Here is a 27,764-nt window from a genome sequence, read left to right as displayed (position 1 = left end):
AAGTAGTTTTTATAAATTCTCAATGCTAAGCCACAGACAAAACTACAATTTTACCTCTTTTATGATATTTATATTTCTTGGTGTAAAACAAAAAAAAAACAAGGGGAACAAAATCTTTATCAGAATCAAAAATTAGCTAAAAATGACAACCTAACAGACATGTTAGTTTGAAAATAAATTTCAAAATATAAGAAAATGTCGGACATCTTTCCAAAGCTAATTAAAGCTTGCCTGCCTCTGTTATGCTCACTATTAATCCTGAAGCTAAAGAATCACAGATGAGTCTCAAGTAGAAAAAGGGCCATACATGGATACATGATCCAGACGCTTCCATGGAGGAGATCAGACTATGTCCAAGATAAGGCATTTAATGGCGCTATGCATTTGAAGGACAGTCCATTCCTTCCATCTGGTGCATCATCAGATGCACCTGATGAAGGGGATGGACCGTACCTGAAACGCGTAGTGCCATTCAATGTCTCATCTTGTGAATAGACTGGTCTACTCCGAACATATCCGAGCCCTCCTTTTTTCTTATTCCTCTTGAATTGTATTTCAAGCACCTTCCCAGGAGGGTGTGGATCCGGTAGTCGATGTGGCAGATTATCGGGGAAGCCATCCGTCATACACCTCCTCCAAGAGTATGCGTTTTCCATACAGCGGTGCAGCTCCTGCCCGGTGAGGGCGGGGATCTGACGGTCGGTGTGGCCGCTAGGCAGAAGAATTCTCCGTTTTGTACCCTATAGCAGTGTTGTGCTTTTTTTTTTTTTTTAACCTTATCATGTGTCTTCACAAGTCTGCAAAAAAAGTTAGGTTAAGTAAAATGTTTATGAAGGTCTAAAAAATTGACTTTGTCTCATAGGTAGAGATGAGCGTTGTTCTACTCGAACTGTTCGCCAATCTCAAATTCGAGCTGTTTTGGGCGCTGTTCGAGCCGTTCGGCGAACACGAACAATTTAAGAAAAATTCGGCTGTTAGAGGTTATGTTCGATAACTGTTTGTGCACCAAAATCATAACTGGATTTTTTCTCAGTAATGATGAAAATTAATGTTAATACGCAGTTTGAGTGTGCAGCGGGGCGGGGGGAGGGGCAGGGGATGGATCTCTGCAGGAACAATGAAGATCTCCATTTTTTTTTTCTCTTTCCCGCATTTACAGTGGGGAGGTGCAATCTGTCAGCCTATCAGCAGCGCACACACGGAGCGAAGTGCTTTTTTTCACACAAGCAAGGGCATGTGTCATTGGCAGTGTATGTCACATGTCCTTGCCCTATAAGACCAAGCCATTTTCCCCGTCGCCACCATTTTCTCACTGCTGCAGCTGCGTGTTAGACGGCACCGCTGTTGCTGTGTGCGCTATACCTTGTTAATTTCAAGCCAATTTTCGCACAAATCTACAGATAGCTTGGGAGTAGGGAATAGTTGTGATTGCAGTCCGTTTAAGGACTAGGTTACAGCATTTCCTATGACTTTTATCAGGCAGGTCTGTGCTCTTAAATAGATAGATTGTGGTAGTAAAGACTAATTGTAATTGGAGTCCTTTTCAGGACTAGGTTACATCAGTTCCTATCAGTTTTTGCCAGGCAGGTCTGTGCCAGTGCTGTGCAAGTTTTTTTCACAGCATTTGGCTGAATCTAGCAAAGCTAATCCTTTTTGGCCTATTGCAGAGTGTGTTAGTCAGTGGAGTAGCCTATCTGTGTTGCAAGATATACCACCTGTGTATAGAATACCAATTTTTTTACTGCACCTAGTGAAGTAAAATCTTTTGGGCATAGCATCATACTATTAGTCCATCTATACTGACCTCCATCAGGTTGCAAATTGAATATAATTTTTTTCTGCATCTAGCTCTGAAAAAATATTGGGCTTCTAGCTGTGTGTGGGACTTGTTGTATTAGTCCATCTATACTGACCTCCATCAGGTTGCAAACTGCATATATTTTTTTCTTCATCTACCTCTGAAAAAATATTGGGCTTCTAGCTGTGTGTGGGACTTGTTCTATTAATCCATCTATACAGACCTCCATCAGGTTGCAAACTGAATATATTTTTTTCTGCATCTACCTCTGAAAAAATATTGGGCTTCTAGCTGTGTGTGGGACTTGTTGTATTAGTCCATCTATACTGACCTCCATCAGGTTGCAAACTGAATATATTTTTTTCTGCATCTACCTCTGAAAAAATATTGGGCTTCTAGCTGTGTGTGGGACTTGTTGTATTAGTCCATCTATACTGACCTCCATCAGGTTGCAAACTGAATATATTTTTTTCTGCATCTACCTCTGAAAAAATATTGGGCTTCTAGCTGTGTGTGGGACTTGTTCTATTAATCCATCTATACAGACCTCCATCAGGTTGCAAACTGAATATATTTTTTTCTGCATCTACATCTGAAAAATATTGGGCTTCTAGCTGTGTGTGGGACTTGTTGTATTAGTCCATCTATACTGACCTCCATCAGGTTGCAAACTGAATATATTTTTTTCTGCATCTACCTCTGAAAAAATATTGGGCTTCTAGCTGTGTGTGGGACTTGTTCTATTAATCCATCTATACAGACCTCCATCAGGTTGCAAACTGAATTTATTTTTTTCTGCATCTACCTCTGAAAAAATATTGGGCTTCTAGCTGTGTGTGGGACTTGTTGTATTAGTCCATCTATACTGACCTCCATCAGGTTGCAAACTGAATATATTTTTTTCTGCATCTACCTCTGAAAAAATATTGGGCTTCTAGCTATGTGTGGGACTTGTTCTATTAATCCATCTATACAGACCTCCATCAGGTTGCAAACTGAATATATTTTTTTCTGCATCTACCTCTGAAAAAATATTTGGCCTTCTAGCAGTGTGTGGGACTTTCTCTGTTAGTCCATCTATACTGACCTCCATCAGGTTGCAAATTAAAAATAATTTTTATCTGCATCTAGCTCTGAAAAAATATTTGGCCTTCTAGCAGTGTGTGGGACTTTCTCTATTAGGCCATCTATACTGACCTCCATCAGGTTGCAAATTAAAAATAATTTTTATCTGCATCTAGCTCTGAAAAAATATTTGGCCTTCTAGCAGTGTGTGGGACTTTCTCTATTAGTCCATCTATACAGACCTCCATCAGGTTGCAAACTGAATATATTTTTTTCTGCATCTACCTCTGAAAAAATATTGGGCTTCTAGCTGTGTGTGGGACTTGTTCTATTAATCCATCTATACAGACCTCCATCAGGTTGCAAACTGAATATATTTTTTTCTGCATCTACATCTGAAAAATATTGGGCTTCTAGCTGTGTGTGGGACTTGTTGTATTAGTCCATCTATACTGACCTCCATCAGTTTGCAAACTGAATATATTTTTTTCTGCATCTACCTCTGAAAAAATATTGGGCTTCTAGCTGTGTGTGGGACTTGTTGTATTAGTCCATCTATACTGACCTCCATCAGGTTGCAAACTGAATATATTTTTTTCTGCATCTACCTCTGAAAAAATATTGGGCTTCTAGCTGTGTGTGGGACTTGTTGTATTAGTCCATCTATACTGACCTCCATCAGGTTGCAAACTGAATATATTTTTTTCTGCATCTACCTCTGAAAAAATATTGGGCTTCTAGCTGTGTGTGGGACTTGTTCTATTAATCCATCTATACAGACCTCCATCAGGTTGCAAACTGAATATATTTTTTTCTGCATCTACATCTGAAAAATATTGGGCTTCTAGCTGTGTGTGGGACTTGTTGTATTAGTCCATCTATACTGACCTCCATCAGGTTGCAAACTGAATATATTTTTTTCTGCATCTACCTCTGAAAAAATATTGGGCTTCTAGCTGTGTGTGGGACTTGTTCTATTAATCCATCTATACAGACCTCCATCAGGTTGCAAACTGAATTTATTTTTTTCTGCATCTACCTCTGAAAAAATATTGGGCTTCTAGCTGTGTGTGGGACTTGTTGTATTAGTCCATCTATACTGACCTCCATCAGGTTGCAAACTGAATATATTTTTTTCTGCATCTACCTCTGAAAAAATATTGGGCTTCTAGCTATGTGTGGGACTTGTTCTATTAATCCATCTATACAGACCTCCATCAGGTTGCAAACTGAATATATTTTTTTCTGCATCTACCTCTGAAAAAATATTTGGCCTTCTAGCAGTGTGTGGGACTTTCTCTGTTAGTCCATCTATACTGACCTCCATCAGGTTGCAAATTAAAAATAATTTTTATCTGCATCTAGCTCTGAAAAAATATTTGGCCTTCTAGCAGTGTGTGGGACTTTCTCTATTAGGCCATCTATACTGACCTCCATCAGGTTGCAAATTAAAAATAATTTTTATCTGCATCTAGCTCTGAAAAAATATTTGGCCTTCTAGCAGTGTGTGGGACTTTCTCTATTAGTCCATCTATAATGACCTCCATCAGGTTGCAAATTGAATATAATTTTTTTCTGCATCTAACCCAGCCAACAGTTTTGGCCTAATACCACAGTTTGGCCACTCAGCTCTGCTTCGTTCCCATCCATTGTTTTTTTGTGCAAACAACTCCAGAGTTGTTAATTAGTTAACCACCAAAATGAGTGGAAAAAGGCCTGCTGCTGGTGAAAAGGGGAATAGGCATGTTGGGAAGGGGAAAAAAGGTTGTGTCCGTGGGGTAGGTGTTAAAGCAACAGTAACATCTGCAGAAGAAAGACCATCTTCCAGCCAAACTAAAATGTCTACTTCTTTTAGCGGACAATGTGATAAGATCCCTTTCTTACGGCCACGCCAATCGCTACAAATTCCAGATGAGGCACAAAAACAGCAGGTGCTTCAATGGATATCAAGTGCTCCTTTAAGTGGGCTCTACTCCACATCAACTTCAACATCACAAATACTCCAGTCCTCAAAGGTGTCACCCCAATCGCACTTGCTTCCTCACAGCTCCCAAATCTCCAGCTGCCCGTCTGAGTATGAGGTAGAACAGATGGTTGAGTCTGCAGAGCTGTTTACTCATACTATAGCCTGGGAATCAGAGGTCGACTCCAGCGCTTCTGTGAATCCAGACGAGGAAATGATCTGCACTGATGCCCAGAATCTTTATGAGTCGGATCCAGGACCAGACGCAGAAGGTTCTGACCATAATGTAGACCCTCATTCCCAAACTGTAACTCCTTTTGGTGGAGACAATGAGGAAGAAGATGATAAGACTCAAATACCTGATTGGAGCGACAACTTTAGTTTTTTGTCAGGGCAGGAACAGGTTGGCTCTGAGGACGACGGGTGTGATAACGCACAGGGTGATGATGATGAGGTTGGAGATCCCACTTACTCTCAACCCACAGTCAGCCAAGAGATGAGGTCAGCAGAGGAGGTGGAGGAAGATGCTAGTGACGACGAGGTCAGGTTGCGCCTTCCTGGACAGAGACGTAGTACTGGAAGCACGTCAACAACTGCATCCTCAAACACAACTCTGCCTCTCACCACAAGTCGTGGTGGCTCTTCAGGTCGCATGGGTGCTAAGCCTTGCATAGCGTGGGCATTTTTTCAGATCGATAAAATGACCCAACTCGTGTTATCTGTAACATTTGTCAGCAAAAGCTAAGTAGAGGCCAAAAAATACATAGTTTGAGTACTTCATGCATGAACCGGCACATGGACATGAAGCATAAGTTGCAGTGGGAAGCTCAGTGTGCTACAATGCGGCCTAGCCGGCCGGGCCAACCACCGTCTGCCATATCTTGCGCATCCGCGGCCTCTTCATCCTCTGTGACTGGGGGGACAGCAGTCACACCTGTTTTGGGGCGCAGACCTGCCACCTCTTTACCCGCAACAGCCAGCGTGATTGGCAGGTCATCATTTTCTTTGGAGGTGGTAACACCAGCTGGTGTTGAGCGCTGTCCGACATCGATAGCACCACCTTTGGATCAAGGCAACCTAACATGTACGCCTGCATCTTCCTCAAAGACCGGCAGTTTGCCGGGGACACCCTTATCAACCCCGTCTAAGCACAATAGCCAGCCCTCGGTCCCTCAGATGTGGACAAGTAAAAGACCATTTCCTCCTTGCCATGAGAAAGCTAAGAGGTTGAATTTCACCATCTGCAAGTTCTTGGCTACAGAAATGCTGCCTTTCCGCCTGGTGGACACAGAGGATTTTCGAGACCTTATGTCCATCACAGTGCCCCAGTACCAGATGCCCAGTCGCCACTACTTCTCAAAGAAAGGTGTGCCTGCGCTCCACCAGCATGTCGCACACAACATCACCGCTTCTTTGAGAAACTCTGTGTGTGACAGGGTGCATTTCACCACAGACACTTGGACGAGTAGGCATGGACAGGGGCGTCACATATCGCTGACTGGGCACTGGGTAACTATGGTGACAGCAGGACAAGGGGCTGCTATCCAAGTCTTGCCGTCCCCACGAGTTGTGCGTCAATCCTCTTTATGTCAAAGTTCCTCCACTGCTTCTGCCTCCTCAACCTTCTCTCGGTCTTCCACCTGCACCCAAAGCCTGTCTGGTCATGCCACAAGCTTTCTAACTGCGCAGAAGGTATCCTGCACACCTCCTTACTATGCTGGCAGTAGGGCTCAACGTCATCAGGCGGTTTTTACATTGAAATGTCTGGGAAATGTGAGTCACACAGCTGAGGAGTTGTGGTCAGCTCTGGAGAACCAATTTCATGAATGATTGTCTCCACTGGACCTGAAACCAGGGAAGGCCGTGTGCGACAATGCTGCAAACCTGGGTGCGGCCCTTCGCCGGGGCAATGTCACACACGTGCCTTGTATGGCTCACGTGTTGAACCTGGTTGTCCAGCAATTTTTAGCCCACTATCCCAGACTAGATGGCCTTCTGCAGAGGGCACGGTCGCTGTGTGCTCACTTTCGCCGTTCGCATCCCGCAGCTCAGCGACTTACATCTCTACAGAAGTCGTTGGGCCTGCCACTTCACAGGCTAAAATGCGATGTGCCTACCCGGTGGAATTCAACCCTGCACATGTTGCAGCGACTGTGGCAGCACCGACAAGCCCTGGTGCAATACGTTCTGATGTATAGCCTGGGCCAACGAGATCCAGAGATAGGGCAAATCACGCTGGAGGAGTGGTCTCAGATCAGGGACCTATGCACCCTTCTGCACAGTTTTGAAATGGCGACGAAGATGTTTAGTGCTGACGATGCCATTATCAGCATGACTATTCTGGTGATTTACATGCTGGAGCACATGTTAAACAGAATTCCGATTCAGGTGGTGGCACAAGAGGAGGTGGAGGAAGGAGAGGAGGAGGAGTTCTATGCGGAAGGGCTAACATCTGCAAGGTCCAGACGGTCGGCAGCACCAAGGCGGCAGGCATGTGAGGGTGGGGGAGATGGTTTTACCAGGGTGCATGGTAGCAGCCAAACTAGTGAGGAAGGTGCAGGAGCCCAGGAAGAAGTGGAGGACGAACTGATGGAAGACTCATCAGATGAGGGAGACCTTGATCACATTTCTGTTGTGCGAGGTTGGGGGGAGAGGACAGAGGAAGGAAGCATGATTGTTACCTCGCCACCAACACAACAGGGACTTGGTGCTCCTGGATGCGCAACACACATGAGTGCCTTCTTGCTGCACTACCTGCAACATGACCCTCGAATTGTGAGAATTAGAAATAATCCTGACTACTGGGTTGCCACACTGTTAGATCCCCGGTACAAAAGTAAATTTGCAGAAATTATTCCTGCCATAGAAAGGGATGCACGCATGCAGGAGTATCAGCAGAGACTGTTCCAGAATCTTACATGTGCTTTTCCACAAAATACCAATGGTGCACGTAGTGAATCTCACAGTTACAACTTGCCAACCGTGGGACCGTCAAGTGTTCAGCACTCAAACCGTAACAGAACCACAGTATCTGCTGGTAACATCAATTTTGCGGAATCATTTCACCACTTTTTTAGCCCATCCTTTGCAAGGCCACAGGAGACAAGAAGTCTGACACATAGTCAACGCCTAGAGACGATGGTACAGGAGTATCTCCAAGTAAACATTGAAGCCAAGACTGTGTCACTGGACCCTTGCTCTTTTTGGGCTTCCAATCTGGATAAATGGCCGGAGCTAGCCACTTACGCCTTTGAGATCTTGTCATGCCCCGCAGCCAGCGTTCTGTCTGAACGTGTGTTCAGCGCTGCTGGTGGTGTGCTGACAGATAAGCGCACGCGGCTCTCCACTGATAATGTAGACAGACTCACGTTCATAAAGATGAACAAATCATGGATCCGAAACGACTTTTCTACCCCTGTGTCATCCTGGGGAGAGTAAAAGCTTGATGATTGGTTAAAATCACCCTACCAACCGTTTTAAGCTTTCAAATTACTAATCATGTTTATCTGTATCTTGGCTGGAAAATAATTTGGGCTTTGTAGCAGTGTGCAGCACTGATTCTATTAGGCCATCTATAATAAGCTCCACCAGATTTAAAATTACTAATCATATTTATCTGTATCTTGACTGGAAAATAATTTGGGCTTTGTAGCAGTGTGCAGCACTGATCCTATTAGGCCATCTATACTAAAGCTTCACCAGATTTAAAATTAATAATTATTTTTAGCTGCATCTAGCCCGGAAAATAATTTTGGGGCTCCGAGATGCGCAAGACACATAAGTGCCTTCTTGCTGCACTACCTGCAGCATGACCCTCATATTGTCAGAATTCGAAGTAATCATGACTACTGGGTTGCCACACTCTTAGATCCCCCAAACTTTTCGATCAACCTTTTCATTTTAATAAAGACCAAAAAAATGGTCATTTTTGAAGTTATAAGCATTAGCAGGTTGTTAGAAACTGAAATCAAACAGTTTTCAACTCAAAACTTTATTCTAGGTGATGTTACATTTTCACATAGGACCCCTTGTTCGAAAGGAGCTTCTGAACTCTCTCATCCATTGAATTTGTCAGGTTTTGGATGGTTTCTGCTTCAATTGTTTTGCATGAGGACAGAATACCCTCCCAGAGCTGTTGCTTAGATGTGAACTGCCTCCCGCCATCATAGACACTCCTTTTAATGATGCTCCAAAGGTTCTGAATGGGGTAGAGGTCAGGGGAGCATGGGGGTCACACCATAAGTTTGTCCCCTTTTATGCCCATATCAGCCAGAGATGCAGATGTTTTATGTGCAGCATGAGATGGTGCATTATCATGCAGAAAAATGATCTTGCTGTGAAATACACGGTTCTTCTTCTTGAACCATGGCAGGAAGTGCTGTTTGAGAAAATCCACATACATTATGGAGTTCATCTTTAGCGCCTTCAGGGATCCTAAAGGGGCCGACAATCTCTCTCCCCATGATTCCAGCCCAAAACATTACTCCACCACCTCCTTGTTGGCGCTGTAGCCGTGTTTGCGTGGGGTGTCCATCAACCAGCCATCCTCCACTCCATCCATCTGGACCATCGAGCGCTGCACGGCACTCATCCGTGAACAAAACAGTTTTGAAATCAGTCTTCATGTAATGTTTGGCCCACTGGAGCCGTTTCTGCTTCTGTGAAGTGGATAGAGGAGGTCGACAGGATGGCGTATGCACAGCTGCAAACCTCTGAAGGACCCTGCATCTTGTTGTTTGGGGGACGTTGGAGGCACAAGCAGCTTCAAAAACTTGTCTGCTGCTATGACAAGGTTTTTTTGCCGCTGCTCTTTCAACCTGACGTAATTGCCTGTAGGAAAGAGTCCTCAATTTGCCCTTATCAGCACGCACACGTGTGTACTGTGAATCAGCTACATACTTCTTGATTGCCAAGACACTTCATCCTGATCATCGCACAATGTTGATTGTAGTCATGCCTTGACCTAAACACTCCACAATTTGTTGCGTCTCAGCAGCCGACACATCCTTTTTCTTTCCCATTTTGGCAGAAAATGTAGGCTGCTTAATAATGTGAGACAGCCTTCTTAAGTAGTCTTGCCTTTCATTGGACACACCTGCCAAACTAATTAGCACAGGTGTCTGCAATTGATTACAGTGATATAAAGAGCCCTGACACACATCACCATCAATGAGTTTAACTGACAAACAAATTCTTCCCTTATCACTCCTAAACACTTTTTGCATAATAATTTGGAACACAGTGTACATGTGCTTTTCCACAAAACACCAGTGGTTCACGTAGTGAATCTTTCAGTTCTAACTTGCCAACCGTGGTCTGTATGGAGTTGTTCAATAAAGGGCCCAAAATTAAGATAACATAGATGGGAGAGGTCTCTATGAATAGGAATTCCTAAGTATTTGATACCCTGTGAGGGCCAGGCAAAGGGAAAGTTGGACTGGATGGAATCCCATATGGATTTGGGGAGGGAGACATCGAGGGCCTCAGACTTCGCTGCATTGATTTTAAAATTTTACCATGTAACAAAGTGATCTATTTCAGCCATAACAGCATGGATGGATATATGTGATTGAGTGATATATACTAGGACATCATCAGCAAATAGAGAGCACTTGTACTCGGTGCCTCCCACCTCAATCCACCTAATATTGGGGTTATGGCGAATTGATGAGAGCAGGTGCTCCGTCACTAGGATGTATAAGAGAGGGGACAGAGAACATCCCTGCCTTGTCCCATTGGTGATTGTGAAAGGTGATGAAAATGTTCTGACGCGCCCCCTGGGCCTTGGGACACCCGGAGCCGGACCCTTTTTGGTGGATGCTGGTGGTTGTAGTCTCCGTGGCGGCAACCCGGTTCCGTGGCTCAGGGCGGTCAAATCAGTGGTGGAACTATTTATGTGGTTTTGGTGTTTAAATGTCCGACTACGCCACCCGTGGATTGCGATCAGAGTGAACCGCCGCTCCAGGGCAGACCGCTGAGGCTGGTGTTGTGGGTGCAGCAAAGCGTAGCATAACTCCCCATGGGAGGAGTATAGCCTCAGGGCAGTGTATGCGGAGGATGGGGGTGATGGTGCAGGGCAGAAGCAGTAATGACACGGAGTTAGTGATGCAGTCCAGGGCCTTTACTCACAGTTCTTATTATCCAGACCACGTCTGCAGGTAACGGCTGCCCACGTCGTACTGTGCTCACCAGGTGAGGGGCTCAGACAACTCCCAGAAAACTTTGGAGTGCTTCACAGGACCCCCTTTGTGTGTCCTTTGTCTGGCCTTTCTTACCAACCCTTCTGTCCGGCTGCCTCGGGCCTCCTCTTGGTAAACTTGGCGCCAGTTTCCCTGACCCTATGTGGTGCCTTCCTAGCGGGTGTAGCGAGGGGCTGCGCCACATAAAATGTCACAGCCTCCTGTTTCTAGCTGAGGGTCGTTTTCTGCCTCCACTAGTTTCGGGGACCGGTCTCCCCCTTTGGCCTGACCCCTCCACGCAGGTGGATTCGGGCATGCGGTGGCGACTCGCCCATCCGCACCCCTGAGATCCCTTCGTTCCTCGTTCCTGGAGCCTTCGCCGCTCCTCTTCCTTCCTTCTCCCTCTTCCAGGCCTGGGCCTCTGTTACTAGGCCCGCCTCCGGAGCAGAGCTCATGCAGAGCCCCTGCTCCCTGCCACTTCTGCTCAGACTTCTCTGCACTGAACTAAGATGGTGCCCACCTTTTATACTCCCTTCTCAATGCACCCAGGAACTGCTTCCTCCCTGCTCCTGCACTACAGGGTTCCCCTTCCTCAGTGTTCCCTCCCCCCACTCCAGCCAGGGACAGGGACTGTCGTGCCCATCTCAGGGGCATATTGGTCGCCCTGCCCCACGGCAATGTGGTGTAATGCATGCAGGTTTCGGGTCCTGATCCACACTACATCCTTACCTGAGAGTGAGATATCACACCTCTGGGTGAGGTGCAATACCTCTGTAGCAACCGAGCCCTCAGGGTGCTACAGTTCCATTTATCTTCAGCCTAGGTGACGTATTGCGATACAGGGCCGTGATTTTGGCTATAAAAGGGTCCCCTAGACCCCTACCCCAAGCTTTTTAAGAGAATCATATATGGTGTGCCAGGAGACTCTATGGAATGCTTTCTCAGCATCCAACGAGAGTATCTAATTACAAATTTTTAACTGCATCTAGCCCAGGAAATACTTTGTGCCTAGTAGCAGGGTCTGCTAGTCAGCGGATTATCCCGGCTGTTAAGCAAGCTACACCACCTGTAGTTTGGACACTTCATTTTTTCAAAGGAAATGCTTTGGGACCACGGGATACTCAGTGAAGAGCATCAGGAGGCATCCCAAGGCATAGGGGCTCGGACTGGCAGTAGGATGCCTTGCGGTGGACAGCCGAGCTCGATCCTTATAAAAGCTTTTTAACTGCAGCAGCTTTAGTGGAAGCTACTGGAGCTGGAATTACGCGGCTGCTGGCATGAGACTTGCCCTCCAATAGATCCTTGTAAATGGATGTAAAGTGTATTTATTCAAATTAGAGAGACAATTTAAATTAAAAAGCTTAGAGCTGCCTCCACCACAGGGGGGCTCGCTCGACCCACCAGCGGACAGGCACCAGTATTGGGAGAGGGGGGCTGGCCTTCAGGGTTCACCGCGGCTCTGGCACAAACCCGGCGACACGGAGGTGGCACAGGCAGGAGCGGACTGAACGTGTCGGCTTCTCACTTTTTGGATTTTAGAAGGGCATGACATGCCTATATCTGTGTCTCCCCCTCCTTTTACTCCTCCACCTCTTTTCTTTTTGCATGACTATATGTACTTGTCACTTTTCCATGTGTTAGTTGTGTCTTCTGAGCAGTTTGTCAGTTTTTGGACACCTTTGAAGGTGTTTTCTATGTGTTTCTATGTGTTTTTGTTTGCCTGCCATTGGTTTTAACGGTGTTCGAAGGTGTTCGATGAACAGTTCGGCGAACACACGGGTGTTCGACGAACCGAACCGAACTCGAACACTACGGGGGTGGCTCAACACTACTCATAGGCAAACCTCATGGAGAATCATACATATCAGTTCTTTGTGTTAACCTTATCTAACCATGAGGATAATAAGTCACTTTTATCTTTTATCTTTGTCCTAATATACCTGATCGGAGTACTTGCTAATTCAGCCACCATTACCGTAGTATATTATGATCGCCACTTACACACCCCCATGTATCTATTCCTGTGCAATTTATCTATAGTTGACCTTTGCTACACAACAACCACTGTTCCTAAGTTTGTTCATATGTTCCTCAGTGGTGTCTACACCTTGACTTTCACCCAGTGCTTTGTCCAAATGTACTTCTTCAGCCATGTTGTCACTACGGAGTACCTAATGCTCTTCATTATGGCTTATGATCGATATGTCGCCATTTGTCACCCTCTACATTACCATCAAATGTTGAGTAAGAGGAACTGCATCTTTTTCATAATAATGGTCTGGACCACTGGATATTTTAACTCAATTTCCTTAACATTGACGACATCTAATATTCCGTTGTGTTATTCTAATACAGTTACACAATTTTTTTGTGACTTCAAAGCCTTTGCCAAAATCTCCTGTCCCAATGCTGGGTTCAAGCTATTCACCTACTTGGAAGCTGTAATTTTTGGCTTTGGTCCCTTTTTATGTAGCATATTATCTTATATTAAGGTCATCATTGTGATCTTACATATTAAATCTAGTGATGGGAGAAGATAGGCTTTCTCCACCTGCTCGTCCCACCTTATAGTCCTCAGCATGTTCTATAGCACATGGATGTCTGTGTATATAATGCCACCATTTCTAGATCCCCAGGTCTTTGAATTAACTCTATCTATTCTGTATTCAACCATTACTCGCATGTTAAACTCTCTGATATTCAGTGTAAGGAATAAAGATATGAAGATGGCTCTAATTAAAATGGTGAAGCACAAAATCAGAGGGAAACAGAGTTAATCTTTAAGACTACATTCTTAATTTTTTTTTTGCAAGACATCCTTGGACATGTTATGTGATAGAAACTTAAAGGGCTATTCTTATGTTATTAAATTGCTTTAGTTAGCTAGACAGCATGAAAATAAGCAAGTTTGCAATTGACTTGCTTTTTCTATCTGCTTTCAATACACCACAAAAACTACTTTTATCTTCCATAGTGTACAACTTGTTTCCAAGGAACTCAACCACCAGACCTTGGCAGAGTGTGCACAGTAGTTACATTTCAGGAAAGAAGTTAACTCTTAACATTCTAGTCAGCTCTCTCCAGCCTATTGATTTCTATTAAAAGTCAAGTGCCCACCTCCCTCCCCCTCCCTGTCAGCTCCTGACCAAGGTGCTCTTATCAGTCCTGTAGAATCTCCAGTTCCTGGCCTCCTGTATGGATAGTTTTCAGAGCAGTTCTCCTAATCATGAATCTTACTTTCCTGAGCCATGTGCTTGTTAAAACTCACTGTTATTTCCCTATGTAACTATAGTGATAATATTATAAACTCAAAACAAAACTCACACACCATCAATGTATGGTACCAGGATGAAGCTCTTGGTTCAAAACTGTCACTCAAGGAGGAGTGCCCACCCCCCAAGCAACCAGAAAGTATGGAGACTGCAGAAGATACAACTTCAGAATACCCCTTTAACATGGACTCATTGATCTTTCCAAATGCTATTGGCAGATTAATTTGGATATGTCATGTATCTAAAATAGTTTTCCAAGAAGGTGATAAAAAAATTAAAATGTATTTTTCCAGAATATTACAAATCTATTTTTACATGTGTTTAACCACTCGCATCAAGTATTTTGTTTTATTTCGAAAGTCAATCCTGCAAGTTTTCTTATGGGTCAAGTTATCGTTGGTACCATTGGGATACTCTCATTGATGTTCATTGTTGGAGTTTAATCGAATATGCCAATTAGGTTGTTTGGTGCTCCCTTGGCTTTGCACAACAGGTTCTACGCACCGCCCTGCCCAAAAATTATATATACCTTCAACTTCCTCACTGGTGATTGACAGTTCTGAGCTGCCATAGGTTTCTCGGCAGACAGTACTGACACCAGGCAAGCAAGCGCTATCAACAGGGACATGCAAACCCAGTGGACGGAATAGTGCACTGTGCCACTTGGCCATACCAAGTGTGCGCCAAAAAAAAGTAATTAGCATATTAAATTACACTTCAACTTCTGCAGAACTGAGACTATAATTACAACATTAATGGTGCATTTTTTTCAGAAGGGCTATATCTCCCTCAAGGCAATGTCAAATTTGGTTGATAGACTACCCTATAAGGAAGTCATTTCTGGGATTATTATAGAAAATTATTTTAATATTTTGCTTCATTTTTTTTTTAATTTATTTGTTATATTTTTTTGGTTCTCAAATATCGTAACTAAAATAAAATTATCTCTTATAATAGGACACAAGCAACCCTTTTGCGACCTAGCAAAAAAGATTCCAAGGGCGTATAAATTGCAAAAAAAATGTGCAATTTCAAAATTATTTTTTGGCGTTTTCACTTACCATGTTCAATATATGGTAAAACTCACGTGGCAATATTATTCTCCAGGTGAGTATGAGGAAATGATATCAAACCCGAACAGTGATCCAATTTAGCTCCAGGAAATCCAAGCAGAGGCGTAACCCCCATCTTTTTTCTTAACAAAGAAAAAACCTGTGGCAATGGGAGATGAGGGCCTGATATGACCCTTAGTCAGACTCTCTGTGATATACACACGTGGTCAAAATTGTTGGTACCCCTCGTTCAATGAAAGAAGAACCCACAAAGGCCACAGAAATAACTTGAATCTGACAAAAGTAATAATAAATTAAAAATCTATGAAAATGAAAAAATGAAAGTCAGACATTGCTTTTCTGCTTCCACAGAATTTTTAAAAAAAATTAAACTCATGAAATAGGCCTGGACAGAAATGATGGTTCTTCTTAACTTAATATTTTGTTGAACAACCTTTTGGGGCAATCACTGCAAACAAACAATTCCTGTAACTGTCAATGAGACTTCAGCACCTCTCAACAGGTATTTTGGCCCACTCCTCATGAGCAAACTGCTCCAGTTGTCGCGTGTTTGAAGGTTGCCTTTTCCAGATGCCATGTTTCAGCTCTTTCCAAAGATGCTCAATAGGATTTAGGTCAGGGCTCATAGAAGGCCACTTCAAAATAGTCCAATGTTTTCCTCATAGCCATTCTTGGGTGTTTTTAGCTGTGTGTTTTGGGTCATTATCCTGTTGCAAGACTCATGACCTGCGACTGAGACCAAGCTTTCTGACACTGGGCAGCACATTTCTATCTAGAATCCCTTGATAGTCTTGAAATTTCATTGTACCCTGCACAGATTCAAGACACCCTGTGCCAGATGCAGCAAAGCAGCCCCAGAACATAACAGAGCCTCCTCCGTGTCTCACAGTAGGGACAGTGTTCTTTTCATGATATGCTTCATTTCTCCGTCTGTGAACATAGAGCTGATGTGCCTTGTCAAAAACTTCCATTTTTGCCTCATCTGTCCATAGGACATTCTCCCAGAATCTTTGTGGCTTGTCAACATGTGGTTTGGCAAATTCCAGTCTGGCTTTTTTATGATTTTTTTTCAACAATGGTGTTCTCCTTGTTCGTCTCCCATGAAGTCGACTTTGGATCAAACAACGACAGATGGTTCAATCTGACACTGATGTTTCTTAAGCTTGAAGTTCACCTTTAATCTCTTTAGAAGTTATCCTGGACTCTTTTGTTACCATTTGTATTATCCGTCTCTTCGATTTGGCATCAATTTTCCTCCTGCGGCCAGGACCAGGGAGGTTGGCTACAGTCCAATGGAGCTTACATTTCTGAATAATATGTGCAACTGTAATCACCGGAACATCAAGCTGCTTGAAGATGGTCCTATAACCTTTACCTTTAACATGTCTTGTCTGTAATTTTCTTTTAATCTCCTCAGACAACTCTTTCCTTTGCTTCCTCTCGTCCATGTTGAGTGTGGTACACACCATGTCACCAAACAGCACAGGGAGTATCTGTAGCCCTATATACAGGCCCACTGACTGATTACAAGATTGTAGACACCTGTGATGCTAATTAGTGGACACAATTTAATTTAACATGTCCCTTTTGTTACATTATTTTCAGGGGTACCAGCATTTCTGTCCAGGCTTATTTCATGAGTTTAATTTTTTTTAAAAGTCTGTGGAAGCAGAAAAGCAATGTCTGACTTTCATTTGTTCATTTTCATAGATTTTTAATTTATTATTACTTTTGTCAGATTCAAGTTATTTCTGTGACCATTGTGGCTTTTTCTTTCATTTTACGAGGGGTACCAACAATTTTTACCACGTGTGTACAGTCATGGCCAAAAGTATTGAGAATGAGACAAATAGTAATTTTTCCAAAGTTACTGCTTCATTTTTTGTAATGGCAATTTGCATATACTCCTGAATGTCAAAGAGTGATCAGCTTAACAGCAATTACTGTACTTGCAAAGTCAATATTTGCCCAGAAAATGAACTTTAACCCCCAAAACACATTTCAACATCATTGCAGTCCTGCCTTAAAAGGAGCAGCTAACATCGTTTTAGTGATTGATCCATTAACACAGGTGTGGGTGTTGATGAGGACAGGGCTGGCGATCAATCAGTCATGATTAAGTAAGAATGACATCACTGGACACTTTAAAAGGAAGCTGGTTCTTGGTATCATTGTTTCTCTTCAGTTAACCATGGTTATCTCTAAAGAAACACGTGCAGCCATCATTGCACTGCACAAAAATGGCCTAACAGGGAAGAGTATCGCAGCTACAAAGATTGCACCTCAGTCAACAATCTATCGCATCATCAAGAACTTCAAGGAGAGAGCTTCCATTGTTGTCAAAAAGGCTCCAGGGCGCCCAAGAAAGACCAGCAAGCACCAGGACTGTATCTTAAAACTGTTTCAGCTGCGGGATCGGACTACCAGCAGTGCCGAGCTTGCTCAGGAATGGCAGCAGGCTGGGGTGAGTGCTTCTGCATGCACTGTGAGGCGGAGACTTTTTGAGCAAGGGCTGGTTTCAAGGAGGGCAGCAAAGAAGCCACTTCTCTCCAGAAAAAACATCAGGGACCGACTGATATTCTGCAAAAGGTACAGGGAGTGGACTGCTGAGGACTGGGGCAAAGTCATTTTCTCTAATGAATCCCCTTTTCGATTGTTTGGGACATCTGGAATACAGCTTATTAGGAGAAGAAAAGGTGAGCGCTACCACTAGTCTTGTCTCATGCCAACTGTAAAGCATCCTGAAACCATTAATGTGTGGGGTTGCTTCTCAGCCAAGGGAATCGGCTCACTCACAGTCTTGCCTAAAAACACAGCCATGAATAAAGAATGGTACCAGAAAGTCCTCCAAGAGCAACTTCTCCCAACCGTCCAAGAGCAGTTTGGCGCCCAACAATGCCTTTTCCAGCATGATGGAGCACCTTGCCATAAAGCAAAGGTGATAACTAAATGGCTCATGGAACAAAACATAGAGATTTTGGGTCCATGGCCTGGAAACTCCCCAGATCTTAATCCCATTGAGAACTTGTGGTCAATCATCAAGAGACGGGTGGACAAACAAAAACCAACAAATTCTGGCAAAATGCAAGCATTGATTATGCAAGAATGGACTGCTATCAGTCAGGATTTGGTCCAAAAGTTGATTGAGAGCATGCCAGGGAGAATTACAGAGGTCTTGAAGAAGAAGGGGCAACACTGCAAATATTGACTTGCTGCATTAACTCATTCTAACTGTCAATATAACCTATTGGTACTCATAATATGATTGCAATTATATTTCTGTATGTGATATAAACATCAGACAAACACTAATAAAAATCAGAGGCCAGCAGATCATGTGAAAATATAATTTTGGTGTTATTCTCAAAACTTTTGGCCATGACTGTAGTCCTTCATAGTCTGCCTCTCCAGATCTGAAATATTATATAGCCTGCTCTTAGACAACTAAGCCCCAGGAAGTAAAGTAATAAATATGGTCAATGAGGTGAAAGTTCTTGACACCCCTGTTCTGAGAACATATCCTCAAAATCAGACAGGTATTCTGGCAGAGACCTGGTAGCAACCCTGGCCATACGGGTGCACATGCAGTGCCTTTGACAGTACTCACTCCACCTTACTAACTCCCGTGTCTGCCAGTCCACCACGGAATTGTGTAACATCAGCCAAAGTAAACCAAGAAACACAGGGGAGGGTAGGCCATTGAGCACATAATAATAGATAGATTCCAAGTGCATGGCCCCTACCTGCAGAGATATATCTCGAACGACCTGAGTAAAATACGCCTGGCTTGAGGGTGCGGAATCAATAGCTATTATAGGTACAGGCCTAGACAATTTATGAGGATTGAGACCCTGGTCCTGGACAAACCAGGCATCAACCAGATTAAACTCGACCCCATCATCCAAAAGGGTCAAAATAACCACCTTATTTTCTCCTAAATGGATCTCAGCAGGTAAAAAGAATTGCTACCTGCCCACAGAGGAAATATGCACACACGGGTTGATAACCTCCCCGCTACCCGGGCTTCTTAGTTTTCCGGCGGCTGTTTGCGACTACGTATGGATGGACAGGTGCCAACAAAATGGTCCTTCTTGCCACAATAAAAACACACTCCCTCTTTGTGCTGCACTGCAGGGGGACCGGTACAATGCCCCCCCCCCAACTGCATAGCTTCCTCGGTTGATGCAGCCCTAGATTGCATCAATACCTGACCCTCCAAAAATTCAGGTGTCTCTTTTTGTCTAAAATAATAAAAATAATAAACATCCAGCGCCTGATTGGACGAATGATCCCTGGAAATCCAAGGTTTCTTAAAACATCAGTTTATTTCTTCATATTAAAAACAAGTAACAAGAAGGTCAGGCAGGTTGGATGCACTCATGATTGCAAAAAAGGCCTAGAAACCAACATGTTTCGACCCAACCAGGTCTTCATCATGGAGTTGCATCTATAGGTCTGTTTAAAAGTCTTATAAAGAAGTCCAAGTTTCACAATTTCCTTCCGGGGAAAAGGAAGCGCCCCTCTCCGGTCCAGTTGGAGTCCTCATCATCTGTGTTTCATTAGTCCCTGTTCTCATTTGTCTGGGCAATCCTCCTATCATTTTACACCAGTTCCATGTTATACATAGATCACCTCTGTATAACATATAAAAGCAAAATGATTAACATTCACACAATAAATGAATAGAAACTATCTGTATGCATTTCCTCTATTTCTCATGTTTTTCCTATTTTTTAACCCATAAAGAACAAAGATCACATATTGAAGCGTTTATATCTGCCTCCTTTAGAATTTAATATCGCTGACACTCTGCAGCTATGTGCTGTTTGCTGCTGCGTTCATTATATACAATGTCCTATGCATTATTTATCCACCTGTCTATCCCTGTTAGACACATGCAATTTCACACAGAAAAACTGACCCTTTTAATTTATTAAGCCCAGGATGGCAAATGTGAACGTGGTCCTAGCGTTTCTATGTATTATTCATCCACCTATCACTTTCAGGCACATACAATTCACATAAAACACCCCACATATTTGATTCTTATAACTCCGCATGGCAAATGTGAACATGACCCTAGCATTTTCTCTGAGATATTAAAATATCAATCATATTGCAACACCATTTCTCATCTGATGTTAAGCCCTACGGGTACCCTTGTGTTAGGTTTGAAACTCCCCAAACTTTACCTGTCCAGGATTTTTCTCCTGTGGCCCCCTTCTGTCTGCGATTTAAAAAAATTTCTATAGCACAGAATTTCAAGTGTGATGTATCCCCCCCTTGAACATTAGCAAAGTGCCTAGATACCGCCAAGCCATTCAGCTTTAGTTGGCCCATGGAATTGGAAATGTGCCAACGTATTCTTTTTTTCAAGGGGCCCGAGGTACATCCCACATATTGGACATTACACACGTCACATTCCACCAAGTATATTACATTTTTAGTATTACAGTTCATAAATGAATTTATTTTATATGTTATACCTGTGGAAAAGGAAGAAAATTCAGTATTTTTTTTTTTAAATGGCTACAACACAGACACAGACACACTGTGTGTCCACATCTATAGAAACCTTTTATTTCCAACCATATCTGCTTCTGTTCATCCCGATTTCTCACAAACAGACTTGGTGATATCATAGAACCAATTGTGGGCGCATTTTTTTGCTACTTATCTAAATGTGCTCGTGTCTATGATTTTTCTTAATTTTTCATCTTGGTTCAACATGGGGACCTATGTTTTGATGATTTTTGTAATCTTATTATATTCTGTGCTGTATTGTGTACTGAATGTGATATTCTTATTATCTCCCGGTTTTTCTTTCCTTTTATTTGCAATGAGAAAGGAGCTGGATGCTTATTATTTTGTGCATATCGACTTTCACCCAGTAGATCCGTGCAGCCTGGAGGACGCAGTAACCAGAGGAGGAAGTGAGCTGACAATTTCATCTTATATATATAGTCTCTTTTTGTCTCCCTCATAGACGGCTGTCTACTCGGCTTGCTAGAGACATGGCCGCCTCTAGGGAAACAGGGGTCTTATAATGAACAAAGGCATCTTTCACATTCTTAGAGAGCCCCTGACAAAACTGACTACAGAGCGTGGGATCATTCCACCCAATATCCGTAGACCACCTACAGGAATCTGAGCAACATTCCTCCACTGGCTGGTGTCCCTGCTGGGGGTCATTCTGGAGACCCTTGCTGTTCCTCGGTACCCAAGGTATAGAGATGTAACCTAAAATATAGTTTGCAAGCCTCCCTAAGCACCACAAATGTATCCCGACCCCCAGAGAAACTATCCGGCAAAGCTATATTGGGTTCCAACTGGGGTTGCAGAGGAGCAGTGGACCCTAAGCCTGGAGCCTGGACTCTGCAAGGCAACTGCGTTTAAGTCTGCCACCTCTAGGCTAAGTTTTTGTAACTGCCCTGCCACAGCAGCCATAGGATTCGTAGTTGATCCAGATATCTAAGGCCAGAAAAATTTCACAATATTGCAGTTAGATTTCCAGGGACAAAGGGTTCATTCCCTTTCCCTCAAGCTAGGAAGACCCTAAACTATCCCTGTCTCCCAGATTTCCCAGATTACCCCTGATGGTGGGGATGCCGGGATCTCGTACCTTGTTGTGCTCCTTTATGCATGCTTATCTGTCATCCCCCCATCCAGAGAGGTATGAGACAGAAGTGTATGGAATATCACGAACCTTACAGACAGGGGATAACAGACAGGGATAAAAGAAAAACACAATCATACAAATACACTCATAAAACGACCGAGTGGGTAACAAGGGAGGAATAGGTGGGACAAACTAAATGGGAAGAGGATAAGGATAAGCACATAGAAACCAAATCCACGCAGAAATCTCCTGAATACAACTCCAACCGCCTGCTCCTAAGTCTGAACTCTCCTTTAACACCAAAGCAGGAAGTGGTAAACTATCACTGGCAAGGAAAGAAGCAAGGGGGAGGGTTCTTAAATCTGCAGGGAGTAGCAAACTCCGAACCACTGAAAGAATAAGGCAATGTGCCCACGATGCAGAAATGCTCCGGATTTTTCCTGAGCGTTTCTGCATCTCCCTGGCAGAAGAAACGCATGCGGATTGTAAATGCGGATTGTACATTAGGATTGTACATGCATTTTTCCTGCAAGGGACATGCGGATGCGAAGTGTTCTTCACATGCATTTGCGTATGCGGGTTGAAAAGCGCTTTCCAAACGATTTTAGAATCACTTGGAAAGTGCTTGTCAACTTGGTCACAGTATATAGATCCATGTAAATGGCATGGATTTATATAGTGTGACCCCAAAGAATGGTTAAAAATAAAAAAATAAATCTATACTTACCTTCCAATGGCCCCCGCAGTCTTGCTTCGTTTCGTCCTGGCTGCCGGCAGATCGCTGTACACTGAAGGATCTGCCGATGTCAGCATCGCGTGACCCATCACATGACTGACGTCAGCGCAGGTCCTTCAGTCCATCGCGATCTGCCGGCATGGGAGGGCGAGCGCAGCGGGGGCCACCAGAAGATAAGAATAGCATTAATTTTTTATTTTATTCTTTTTTTCACAGGTTCTATGGTACCCGGGTCCGGAGTAGAGTCTCCTGTCCTCCACACCCGGGTACCATCCACACATTGGAACGCATGGAATGAGCATCTACATATACAGTGATGAGTAATCCATGCTTTCTAATGCAAGTCAATGGCGGCGAAAACGCAGCGCTTCCACAAAATAATTGGTAGTGCTGCGTTTTTTTCCGCAATGATAATCCTCAGCGGAAATTTCCTCAGCATATGCACAGCACATGCGGATTATCATTGGGGAACATGAAAGGCTTTCTGCCATGTGTTTTTTAAGCATTTCTGCAGTGTTTTTGCTGCTGCGGAAATGCTTAAAAAATGCATCGTGGGCACACAGCCTAAGACAGAACTCCAAGAGTCCCCTAAGCAGTTTAACCCTTGCATCACCAGAGCCAAGAAACTGCTAATAGGACGGTGAAGCTGTTCAACAACCTCAGGTGTCTGTGTCACCAGACACCACAATCGTCTCACCCCACTCTGTTGTGGTATCCCCGTGACAGTTGTCTTCCTCATAACCTCCAAAGACAGTCAAATAAAGGCCTTCTCCCCCTGCTCGTCCCACCTCATGGTCCTCCTTACAGGCGCATCTCACTAAATTAGAATATCATAAAAAAGTAAATTTATTTCAGTACTTCAATAAAAAAAGTGAAACTCATATATTATACAGAGTCATTACAAACAGAGTGATCTATTTCAAGTGTTTTTTCTGTTAATGTTAATGATTGTGGCTTACAGCCAATGAAAACAAAAAAGTCATTATCTCAGTTAATTAACCGGTTCCAGACTGCCCACAGTAGATAAACGTCGGCGCTTGCTGGGCTCTGTGCAGCACCGAAGTTTAAAAACGGTGGGTGGTCCCGCAGAGCTCTGGACCCCCAGGGTCCTGCAAGCACTGCGATTCCGGTAAAAAGCATTAGCTCTGACAGGGGACATCATCGGGACCAGATTGGATCAGGTCCCAATGATGTTAACCCTATGCTATATTCTATATGCCTCGATCTATAGTGATCGCGGCATATAGAAGATAGACAGAGGAGAGGGGGTCGTCTTACTTACCTCTCCGACGACCCCTGATACCTTCCAGGACCTGGCGCTGCTATGGCAGCTGGAGGTCACTTGACCGCCTCCAGATCTGCCATATATGGTGTCCTGCCAGGCTCAGCCTGCAGCTGAAGCCTGGCAGGACACATTGACTGTGAAACAGTCAGCAAAGATCTCATGTAATGTAATACATGTCTATTACATTACATGAGATCAGTGATCAGAAAAATACAAATTAATGTCCCATACAGGGACTAAGTAAAAATGTAAAAAAAAAGTAAAAAAAAATGTTTTTAAACTGTTAAAAAAATCACAAAATAAATAAAAATAAATAAATAAAATATTAAACCAATAAATCCGTATATTTATGCAAAACCAAAAAAAGTACACATATTTGGTATTGCCGCATCCGAAACAATCCGATTTATAAAACTGTCACACTAATTAACTCCTTCTGTGCACACCGTAATAAAAATAAATAAAAAACGGAGCAAAAATATATGTTTTATCATCATATCGCCAAACAAAAAGTGGAAAAAAATGCGATAAAAAAGCAAAATGGAAATAAAAATGGTACCCCTGCAAACGTCATCTTGTTCCGCAAAAAAAAGCCGCCATACAGCTCCATCAGCCAAAAAATAAAAAAGTTATAGCGCTCAGAATAAAGCAATGCAAAAAAAATATTTTTTCTATAAAATTGTTTTATTGTGTAAAAGCGCCAAAACATAAAAAAAATATACAGTAAGTGTAGTATCGCTGTAAACATACTGACCCGGAGAATAACGCTGCCTGATCACTTTTACCACGTGCAGAACGGCATAAAAAAAACCTCAAAAAACAATTCCTGAATTGTTGGTTTTTGTTAATTTTACCTACCAAACAACGGAATAGAAAGCGATCAAAAAATGTCATGTACCCAAAAATGGTACAAATAAAAATGTCAACTCGTCCCGCAAAAATCAAGCCATCACATGACTCTGTCGGCTGAAATATGGAAATATTATAGCTCTCAAAATATGGCGATGCAAAAACTAGATTTTGCAAAAAAAAGCGTCTCTTAGTGTGTGACAGCTGTCAGTCATAAAAACCCAATATAAATCTGGTATCTCTGTAATCGCACCGACCTGAAGAATAAAGTAATCGCATCACTTATACCGCACGAGGAATGGTGTAAAAAATAAATAAAACCAATTCTTCACCTGCTACTGATTTGTTTACTATGTCTCCCAAAGATCGCAGTAAGGCTCTGCTCACATTTATCCTGCGCTCTGCGCTAAGCGCTTACACCAGAGTTTCCGTGTAAATCTCTGAAATACGTGAATCCGACCTAACCCATGACGGAAGATTGCCTGTAATGAGGCAGATATAGGCTACTGTGGATGCCATCTGGCCTGTAATCCCACGGTGTCATTTGTTTTAGGCGTGCATAAAAGTGCGGTTGGCCACAGTTTTGTGACCTTCTGAAAAAAAGGACACCGCTAAACAGAGGCCAGACAGAGTCCAGAGTAACTCTACTGCCTCATTACAGTGAATGGATCCCGCAGGGGTTTCATCTGAATTACATCACATTAAATTTAGATGGAAACCCCGATGTAAGTGCTCAGCCTAGAGCGCCGGATAAATATTATATAAAATGTTCCCAATAAAAGCTTCAACTCAGTCCTCAAAAAATCTAGTCCCCACTCAGGTCCGTCATCTGTTAAAAATATAAGGGACTTCCAAGTTACTGGTAGCAGAATGGCTCTGGAAAAGCGAAATGGCCCTTGCCCCCCAAAAGAAATTCAGAAAATTTTGTGCTCCCAAATCCAAATGCCTATTCTACAATAATTTGCTCTCCAATTGTCAAATAGCGCTCCGTCCCCCCCAGATCTCGCCGTATGGCTGAGCAGTACGATACAGCCACATATGGGGTATTGCCACTTTTAGAAGAAATTGTGTTACACATTTCGGCACCATTTTTACACATTGCCCTGTGTGAAAATGTAAAATCTGAGGGTAAAACATTTTTTTGTGGTAAAAATATAATTATGCTTTTTTCACTGCCCAATGGTATAAATATAAAAGTTAAAAAATACTCACTACTTCCCTAGATGAATTCCTTGAGAGGTGTAGTTTACAAAATGGGGTCACTTGTGGGGGTTTCTGCTGTTTCGGCATGTCAGCGACTCTTCAAATGTGACATGGTGTCTACAACCTATCCCAGCCAACATAGCGCTCCTTTCTTTTCCGAACCCTGCCGTACACCAAAGCAGTGGTTTTCCCCCACATATGGGGTATCGGCATACTCAGGAGAAATTGCACAACAAATTTCATGGTGCAATTTATCCTGTTACCCTTATGATAATGCAAAATTACGGAATGAAAAACGTTTTTGTTTGAAAAATGTGAAAATTTTATTTTTACAGCTCATTATTATAAACTTCTGTGAAGCACCTTGGGGTTCAAGGTGCTCACCACACATCTAGAAAAGTTCCCTAAGGGGTCTAGTTTCCAAAATGGTGTCACTTGTGGGGGGTTTCCACTGTTTAGGCACATCAGGGGCTCCCCAAATGCAACATGGCGTCCGCTAATTATTCAAACAAATTTTACATTCAAAAAGTCAAATGGCGATCCTTCCCTTTCAAACCCTGCCGTGCGCCCAAACAGTGGTTTGCCTCCACATATGGGGTATCAGCGTGTTCAGGAGAAATTTATCAACAAATTTCTTATTGCAATTTATCCTATTACCCTTATGATAATGCAAAATTAAGGGATGAAAAACGTTTTTGTGGGAAAAATGTGAAAATTTTATTTTTACAGCTCAATATTATAAACTTCTGTGAAGCACCTTGGAGTTCAAGGTGCTCACCACACATCTATGTAAGTTCCCTAAGGGGTCTAGTTTCCAAAATGGTGTCACTTGTGGGGGGTTTCCACTGTTTAGGAACATCAGGGGCTCTCCAAACGCAACATGGCGTCTGCTAATTATTCAGACAAATTTTACATTCAAAAAGTCAAATGGCGATCCTTCCATTCCGAACGCTGCAGTGCGCCCAAACAGTGGTTTTCCCTCAAATTTGGGGTATCAGCGCGCTCAAGAGAAATTGCACAAAAAATGTTGGTGTCCATTTTTTCCTGTTACCCCTGTGAAAATAAAAAAAATTGGATCTAAATAACATTTTTGTGAAAAAAGTTAAATGTTAATTTTTTTCTTCCACATTCCAAAAATTCCTGTGAAGCACCTGAAGGGTTAATAAAGTTCTTGAATGTGGTTTTGAGCACCTTGAGGGGTGAAGTTTTTAGAAAGGTGTCACTTTTGGGTATTTTCTGTCATAAAGACCCCTCAAAGTGATTTCAAATATGATGTGGTCCCTAAAAAATGTTTTTGTAAATTTTGTTGGAAAAATGAGAAATCGCTGGTCAAATTTTAACCCTTATAGCTCCCTAACAAAAAAAAATTTTGGTTCCAAAATTGTGCTGATGTAAAGTAGACATGTGGTAAATGTTATTTATCAACTATTTTGTGTGAAATATCTCTCTGATTTAAGGGCATGAAAATTCAAAATTTGAAAATTGCAAAATTTTCTAAATTTTCGCCAATTTTCCGATTTTTTCACAAATAAATGCAAGTGATATCGAAGAAATTTTACTACTATCATGAAGTACAATATGTCACGAAAAAACAGTCTCAGAATAAGGGGGATCCATTGAAGCGTTCCAGAGTAATAACTTCATAAAGTGACAGTGGTCAGAATTGAAAAAATTGGCCCGTCACGAAGGCAAAAACAGGCTCTGGCGCGAAGTGGTTAAAAT

General features: G+C 42.8%; 1 pseudogene; it reads left to right on the top strand.

Annotated features, from left to right (window-relative positions):
- The first annotated feature begins 12,852 nt into the window (after positions 1–12,852).
- On the top strand, positions 12,853–13,782 carry LOC141180592 (olfactory receptor 1M1-like; annotated as a pseudogene).
- The last annotated feature ends 13,982 nt before the right edge of the window (positions 13,783–27,764 follow it).

The sequence above is a fragment of the Phyllobates terribilis genome, unplaced genomic scaffold, assembly GCF_046119375.1.
Source record: "Phyllobates terribilis strain yellow unplaced genomic scaffold, ASM4611937v1 Scaffold_33__1_contigs__length_13283291, whole genome shotgun sequence".
Classification (NCBI taxonomy): Eukaryota; Metazoa; Chordata; class Amphibia; order Anura; family Dendrobatidae; genus Phyllobates; species Phyllobates terribilis.
This window is presented reverse-complemented; position numbering and strand designations above follow the sequence as displayed.